This window comes from Penaeus monodon, chromosome 26 (assembly GCF_015228065.2).
Source record: "Penaeus monodon isolate SGIC_2016 chromosome 26, NSTDA_Pmon_1, whole genome shotgun sequence".
In the NCBI taxonomy this organism is placed as follows: Eukaryota; Metazoa; Arthropoda; class Malacostraca; order Decapoda; family Penaeidae; genus Penaeus; species Penaeus monodon.
The window spans coordinates 20900630-20909498 of record NC_051411.1 but is presented as its reverse complement, the minus strand read 5'-3'; positions in this window follow the sequence as shown (position 1 = coordinate 20909498).

Below are 8869 nucleotides of genomic sequence, written 5' to 3'. Positions count from 1 at the left end.
ATCTTTTAGTATTTCTCCATTATTTCAATAGTAATACAGTGTTCTGAATTCGGTACTGAAATATTTGCAATTTTAACACTAGTTTATGTACAAACCTAATCGGATGGTCCTAATTTTATCAAGACGAGTCAAGGGGTGCCTTCTGCTTCTGGTCTAGTGCTCAAAACTGCATTCCTTCGTGAGTTCCGGCAATTTCCTGCTACGTAGGTCCTTCAGGAGTTAAGCCTCGAGTTTTTGGCTTCTGCCCTGGTTTAAGAGAGAGCGATTTGACTCACTCCACGCAAGACGGCCTTGGCCTTGCGTGATAACCTGTTGCTTTGCGTACACATTTCGGGTTTTTGCCCGGACCCTATTGCTGCAATACTACGTGCTCTGTATAATTCCGGAATTGGGTCAGACACCTTTCCTCCCGTAGGAAAGGCGAGTCTAGGGGCCTTAGCCGTCCCTCTTACGGTGCGTGTGAGTTGCCATTCTTTTGACAGGACTATCTCATGACGTGTTAGGAAATTCGTATGGAACGAATTCCTGTTTGATTTTTGATCACGTGTGTCGTGGTGCTGACCCGGTGAACCGAAAGGGCCCTTACCCGCCGTGGTGCCCAGCCACTACAGTAACCCTCCAGTCGACAGTTGCAACTTATCTGCGGCTGCGGGCGCGAATACACCGAACTCCCTCGGATGAGAGGTCCGACACCAATACCACTGTAAGGCGCCGGTGCCTAGTACATGGTAGGCGCCCAACTTTGACGGCCTTCTCGCACCTAACCCGTTTAGTGAAAAAAGAACTGCTAGACTGACCTTAACAGCCCAAGCTATGCATGACCATGGCTGACATAAAACTGGCATTCTGGAGAACTTTGTCTCCCGAGATGCTCCCAGAAGATATTCACAACCAGGGAAGTACAACCTCTAAATCATCAATGGCTGTAAACCCGAACAAATGACCCTATTCCTTTCGAACCCGAAGGCCAAGGAAACTTGAAAGATCAAGTTTTACCCGTCCCTCTTCGGGAAACGAAGCAAAATGCACGGTTGGGCTAAAAAGCCTCGACTATACAATACCTCCACGATTGTTGAGTCCATCTGCCAAGAATAGGTGCCACGTCCTTGACATTTACAAGCCACTGAGTCACGAAATCGTATAGATTCGGTCTCTGCACAGGGGAAGCCCAGAAGTTTCTTACACATGGGACAGAGTTTTAATTACATCCGGGCCCCAACCTACATTGGAAACCAGAGTGCTTAATTCCACCATCGACCAATCCCTACTGTTAACGGATGAACACAATAAACCACACATCCAAACATACACAGAAGTATGCCTCGCGGCGGTGAAAGGGTCACTTCTTGGCAATGCAAATGCATCAAATACTGCAAGTGTGAGGGGTCCGCACGTTTGCAGTTACGATCCTGCCCCAAACCGAGGATACTCATCAAACAACCACTTAGGGATAAACAGAAAATCTCTCACAGCGTCACACTGCCTGCCAGACTGCAAGATCCAGACATCCCTCTACATCCAGCAACTCTGTCCTCATCCCCTTCCCAACTCACACACATCACACCAAACACAAGCCCAAACTTACAAGCCATCTTACACGTATCTTGTTCTGCTAAATACGCTAAGAATTCGCAAACATCGTCCCTATCATGTTACAAGAACAGCTCCCCACATTTTGTCCCAGAGAATCTTACGAGCACAATTTATAATCCGAATATGCCACATCACAAATCACAGCTACTGAGGTGACAACACTACCCAGAGCTCATTGCTCATACAAGACACCTCATTTGCAACCAGCACCAACGAAATCCAAAGAATCCAATTAATCAAGAACGACCAACGCAAAATCGTAGGAGACACCTGAACGAGTGCGGCTCGGACGATCAGTCGTTCCCGAGCGAGAGCTCCTTCCTGAGGAGCGTTGTCGTGCTCTTAGGGGCTGGGACAACGCGAAGTATGGAATGTCCGATTCAGACCCGCCCTGTTCTGCGCAGCCCTCCTGCTCGGAACCCGTCGAGGCTGACACGAACCGTACCGGATGTATCACAGTAACCAGGAAATGGTCACCGGTGGCATGAATCGTTCAGGCAAATATAATTTTGTTTCGATCCGTATATTCTTACGACTTTCTAGAACAGAACACCCAGATGTGGTCCTACTGATTCTATACATCACAGCTATAGAATCGCCTATGTACCTAAGGCATCAGGTACATTGCAAGGAGTCTGTATCCTCTAATCCCATATCCGAGTCTCATCCTCCTTCAGGCCGACTTCACGCAGTCAGTATCACCAGGCCCCATATCCTTCACGGTATATAACCAACACTAATTGCTCTTGCACAAATCAATATACAACCTCCCAGTCTTCTTTGCCAGAGATATCAAGCTACCCACACGACATTACACCACAGCATTACCAATGCACACGGTAGGCAACTCCTTTCTATTTTTTAAACCAAAAGACTCCACTACATAGGATCCGATTTCTTCACCTCATACACACCCAGAGGAAGGGGTTTTCGGGAACAGGGCAGTACTTGCCTACCATACACACCTACAACCGGGTCCGAACGTTGGTTCAGACCACATACCCATCATAATTAAAATTACCACATCACCAAAGACGATCTTTCCGGTATAAACAAGCCGACTGGGAGTCGTTTAAATCCAAATTAAATTATCAAAAACATTAATTTAATCTTAATGAGCTTGATTCACAAACAATAGATGGGCATTGGAATTACATCTTCACCTCCATCGCCTCAATTATGCTGAGCACCATCTCAGGTCTCAGTGTAAAACTCATATATCATTTCAGACATCTGAAAGGACAAAACGTCTCCTGACCTGTTTTCGAAGGCGTTTTACTCAAAATTTAAACAGATTAAACCATGTTCGATGGGACTTATCTATTCTAAGATATTCATCGATTGTCTTGATAAGAACCGACAAAAATATTGGACAGATTTAGTTTAAAAAGTAGAATAAAAAGTAGAGTTCACAATCCACGGAAATTTTGGCAAAAAATCCAACAACTTAAAGGTAGTAACTACCTACCCCTTCTCCCACATCATTTATAATAACGTAAAAGTTTCAGATCCCGTAGATGTCATAAAAAAAATTTAAGAACACTGGGCCAAAGCTTACTACCCTCACCCTCCCCATCCCCTGTTCACTGACAGAATACAAGAAATTGATACCTTGTAGTCAAGAGAACAGGGTAGATAGAAACTAACCCAGAGCCAATTATCCGACTGGATAGGCTGGACGACACCTGCGAACTCACAGCCCCCATCTCGTGTGAGGAAGTAAAAGAAAAAAATAGAGGTTTCCTCGCTAGGCTCCAGGCTCCTTATTCACCTGACAACCTTATACAAGCTTTGACTGACCTTTACAACGCTTCTCTTGCTACCGGCTATTTTCCCTCTCCTTTTAAAACTGCTTTAGTGGCCTTCATTCCTAAGCCACAAAAAGACCCCCTATTAGTCTACTTGAGACATTAGGCAAAATTTTCGAAAAATCATAAACGCTCAACTAAGGTGGTATCTGGAAGACCATAACCTTCTCTCACACAAACAATTCGGCTTTCGTACGCATCGTTCGACATCATCACAAACTACATAAACAACAAAAACCGGCAAACTACAGAAACAACAAAAACCGGCGACTAAAGACTGTCCTTGTCACAAAAGATGTTAAGCAAGCCTTTGACACGGTCTGGCATGCTTGCCTCGAGGACAAGCTGTGCACTAAATTTTACATCCCACCTTTGATTTTAAAAATTCTCTGCAGTTTTCTTGATGACCGCAGATTAAAATTAAAATTCTCAAGATAAGTTTCAGGCACCATTTCAATGCACACTGGAATACCTCAGGGCAGAATAGTCAGCCCAACACTCTATACATTATACACAAATGATCTTCCAGACCCCACACACACACAGACTCATTCACTATCCTCTGTGCTGACGACTACACACTTAGCTCGACACAATGCGCTTTCAGGTGTTCAGCGAATTAATAACAAATTCGACACCGTCTCGAGATGGGACCATAAATGGCGTATCAAGACTAATGCAACAAAAACAAAAGTTCTCTTTGTAAAGCCACAAAAACTTCCTCCTTACGATATTTACCTCAACACATTCGATAGATTACAAGCACCTCTCCAAATCAGATCCTCTTGTACCATCCTTGGTTTAACCTTTGATACCTACTTAGAATTCCACTTGCATATCAATACAATGGCTGCCTTGGGAAGAAAATATGGAGCTGCATCTATACAAAACACTGATTAAACCTCTCCTCATATACACACCACTTGCACTCACATAAACAGCATACACTAACAAGCCCAAACTCCAGCTTGTTCAGAATAAAGTACTCAGATGGATCTATATGGTAGATTGGGATCTATTTATTACAACATCTGAACTCCACGAGGAAGCTTCTCTGCTTCCTCTGAACATTGAGTGGCGTAGGTTGGTCTGTAAACACACCGTGCTTGGCATACCGACTAGCTGGATAGACTCAACACCATCTTTCATTCCGGCTGGAGACTGGGATTAGGCCATGACTCTTTTTCTTTGGCATGGGACAAAGAAGTGAATGCAGATTTTTAAGCTTGGCCTCATCCTTTGAAACCACCTCCTACGCCTTCATTTTCACCTTTCCCCTTCCCCTATCCCTTGTTTTGTTCAGTTGTTGTTTTGTTTGTGTTCTCTCATTCTGTTTTTTAACGTAGTTTATTTTCTTTTGGTTTGTTGTAACCTATTAATGTCTTAAAGTTTACCCTCCCCTTTGCCACAGCCGTCACATCCCTGCTTTTAATTACTTTCACCTCGTCAACTGATGCTACGTGACTTTCATAACCTTACCCTCACTATCTCATTATTCTTTGCCATAGCATGAACCCAACATCCTATATCCTTACCCTACCATCCCACTGGTTTCAGTTTCCGGCATGGGACACTTGCTGCTAGTACTCGTGCCAGGACCATAAATCCTTTGTCGCAAGGATTTATGGGAGCCAAGGAAAGAAGTGTCACAGCCAGTGGCGTTAATCTAATTGTTATGTGGCCGCCAGGGCCGCAGGAATGGCCAGCCCCTGATTAGCGACCACCGAGCTTCAACCTGCTTCAACGGCATAGGTTAGCCGAGGGATAGCCCTGGAGTCATGGTCAAGGAGACCGTGCCCAGAGCAAACCACAGGTGGCGCCATTCTCATTCGCTATAACGGGGTCCCGGGCCGCGCGTCTCCACCCACTTCCCACGAGAACGCCGTGGACGCGCGACCTCCAGTGTGGGCACTTTTTACTTTTTACCGAAACGACCCAGGCAGGAGACAGACTCTAAGCGCGAGTCTGGACCTCCTAGACGTTTCCCACAGTTTAAGGTTCCCTCTAAAGCTGAAGGCTTCGACAATGCCTACCTACTGGTAAGAGCCTTGGAGATGCAGCGAAAAATCTGGTTGACAATCTGGGCTGCCAGAGACCAGGGCACGATTATCATGCCCAAAGACCAAGCTACCCTGAATTTCCTGCAAGAAACCAAGGAGCTTAATGATGGGAGGAAAGTGTCTCTCGCCATTGAATCTTTACAATAGGAGAGTCAAGATGGTGCTACTTGACTTCTCTCTATCATATGATGTGGATGTGATCACATCACACCCACAGGTCGTGGATGCTTCCCGAATATCGAAAGGGAAGAGCCCAGCCAGGCAAGTCCTGGTGACCTTGAAAAGAACCCTAATCACTAAGATAGCTGCAGGGCCAAGCCTAAATGTAGTGTCTGTAGCAAGGCACATAACACTGAGGTCTGCCTTAAGGCACACAAGGAAGGCCAAAGGGACACAAAAGCCAAATATACCAACCTAGACCAGGGGCATCATGCCTGGAGCCTGGCCTGCTCTGCTAGGAAAGAAGCGGCCCTCAGGCGACAAGAGGTTGCTTAAAAGCGACTTCTTGTCGCCTGAGGGCCTGCTCCCCTAGGCACCCATGTCTGGGGACAGAACAAAAGAGACAAGACTTCCCGACCTCCTAAGAGGAAGGAAGCCCCTCCACAGCCAACACCGGATATCTCCAATAAAAATGAGTTTCCCACCATTTCTAAGATGTAGAAAAAGAACCACAGGAATAAAGGTTCAAAGAACACTGTAAAAGCCTCCCCAAGAGACGACAATCTCTTCTTTGACGAGGAAGATATGACTGCTGTAGTCACTGCAGTAGCAACAGGAGGTCGAGTGAGGAGGCGTGGGAGGCAGTCACATTCGCCATTACAGCAATGACCCAGACTGTTGCAGTCCTGAAAGGAAGGAAGCTGGACAGAGTCAAAACAGCCCCACCCTCACCCCAGGACAAGACTCCTCTCCCCACTCCAACCCTGGCCATACCCACACAGGCAGAGCCAGAACAGTCTGAATCTGTGCAGCCAGTGCCAGAACAAGTTGCTCTTACTCGGGTAAAGTCAGCAAAGAGAAAAGATACACAGACAGAGCCTGAAGTGAAAAAATCTAAACTCACAAAAGTCAGAGCTACCAAAGGCTCTCCACTTCCCATTGGACCCACGGTTAGCCTGACAAAAATAGATGAAGATCCCTCAACCAGCGAGGACTTCACAATGGAGTTGTCAGACTCTGGCACAACTGACTCTAAAACCGAATATAAAGACGTCTCTGATGTAACTACCACCAAGTAACATCATGAGACAATCTAAGCATACTACAATGGAACATCTGTGGCTTCAATACAAAGAATGCCATCCCATGCAATAGTGCCATCAAGGAACACTGACATTGTCATGCTCCTTAAGACATTAATAGAGGGGACTGTTCGCTTCTTTAGGGTATCATGTCTTCATACTGCCAAGCATAGCTGGCAAAAGAGGCATGATAACCCTGCTCAGAGCAGCAATCCCTTGCTCCGCAGTAGCTGATGCACCGCACTGTGGAGAGGAAGCTGAATCTCTTGCCGTTGAGATTCACCTGGCTGGGGGGCCCCTAAAGCTGTACAATGTGTACAGCAAGCCAGGCTGTTGGAGCTTAGACATCACCCAGGTCTGTGCTACTGCAGCACAAGACCGAGTAATCATAAGGGAGACTTCAATGCACATTACCCCATCCTGGCTCCCTGCAGGGCACTGGATGCAGCAGGCCATCACATAGCCAACATGCTTGAGACTTTCCCCGAGATCACTCTTCTCATTAGCCAAGAGCCAACGCATGTCAGAGGAGGGGTCCTAGACCTCACCTTGGCCACTACGGTTTGGGTGGAGAGAATTAGATGGTGTGTCGATGACACTGTCACAAGTGACCATTATGGTACTGTTACTACCCTCATGGATGTTGGCCCAGCCCAAATGCCACATCCAAATCCAAGATGGAAAACAGACAAGGCCAACTGGCAAGCCTTTCAGAATGCCTTGGCCCATTGTCTTAGAAGCAATGAACCCCCACGGAGTGAAAACGTGGAAATGTTTGAAGCCAGACTTATCAGTGCCATAAATCAAGCAGCCTCACAGATAAAGCCTAAAACTTGGCCATGGTCCTGGAGTTATAAAGACGCCACGTACTTTAATAATGAGATTAAGGAAGTCAACCACAGAGTGAACATGTATAGAAAACATTTCTGAAGGCAAAGAACCCCTGACAACCTAGCCCTCCTAAGGGAAGCAGTCATAGAGAGCTGTAGCAACGGGTCAGGCGAGCTACCAGCTGCTCAGCCCCGAGGTGCACATACCACGACCCTCAATCAGAAGCAAACAAACTGGTGCAGAATTTATCTGCGAGAACAAGCTGCAACAGTCTGCCGGCTGAATTTAAGGCAAACCAACAACGTCTACAACCAGGCAGACTTGCCGATATGAGAGAGACAGGGTAGCCGAACCCGGTAACTCAGATGTTATCGTCTCTCTGAGGGAACTAAGACAAATCTAATAAAACAGTTCTTGCAAAGCCCCAGGTTTTGATGGGATCTCGTACCCCATCATTTCCCACCTAGGAATAGCAGGTGAGCTTGCATTCCTGCAACTCATCAACAAGTCCTGGGAAACTTCCACTCTACCCCAGAGCTAGAAGAGGGCCATCATAGTTCCTATCGCAAAACCAAAGGAGCCAGGGAAGTACCACCCCATCTCTCTCCTCAGCTGTCTGGGCAAGACAGCCGAGAAAATGGCACTAAAGTGACTCCAATGGAAAATGGAACCGCCACATGAACACCTCCATGGGTTCATAAGGGGCATGAGCTCAGCACACAGCATAACCACGCTCTTAAGCACAATCAGCACTGTCACTTCTGTGGTAGTATTCCTAGACCTGGAGAAAGCTTTTGAATTAGCAAATCCTCTTGCTATTCAGGAGAGCCTGATCCGGAAGGGAATCAGTGGAAAGTTCCTGGCTTGGATAGGGGACTATTTCAGGAACAGCACAGCCAAAGTCAGATTCCAAGGTCACCTATCACAGCATATGCCACTAGAAAATGGAACACCTCAGGGTGGGGTCCTCAGACCAGCCCTTTTCAACACCCTAATGTCCAGCATCCTCAACATACACCAGTGGGGTGGAGATTAAGAGAAAATTGGAGACAGTTCAAAATGAAGCTGCCAGGATCATTCCGGGTGCCCCAAGGTGGACGAAGGCCCTCAACCTCATCATGGAGGCAAACCTTCTCCCTCTGGACTCACAAATTGATGCAATGGCAGCTGACTTTCAAAGGTCATCTAGGCACCCAGAAACACAAACACGAGACAAAAAATACTCAGATGCCTAGAACAAATCCATGAGCTGTTTGCAAACAACTCCTGGCTGTCTCACATAACCAGGATGTAGATACGCTATCAGCTCAAAGAACAACTACTTGCCAAGGGCATA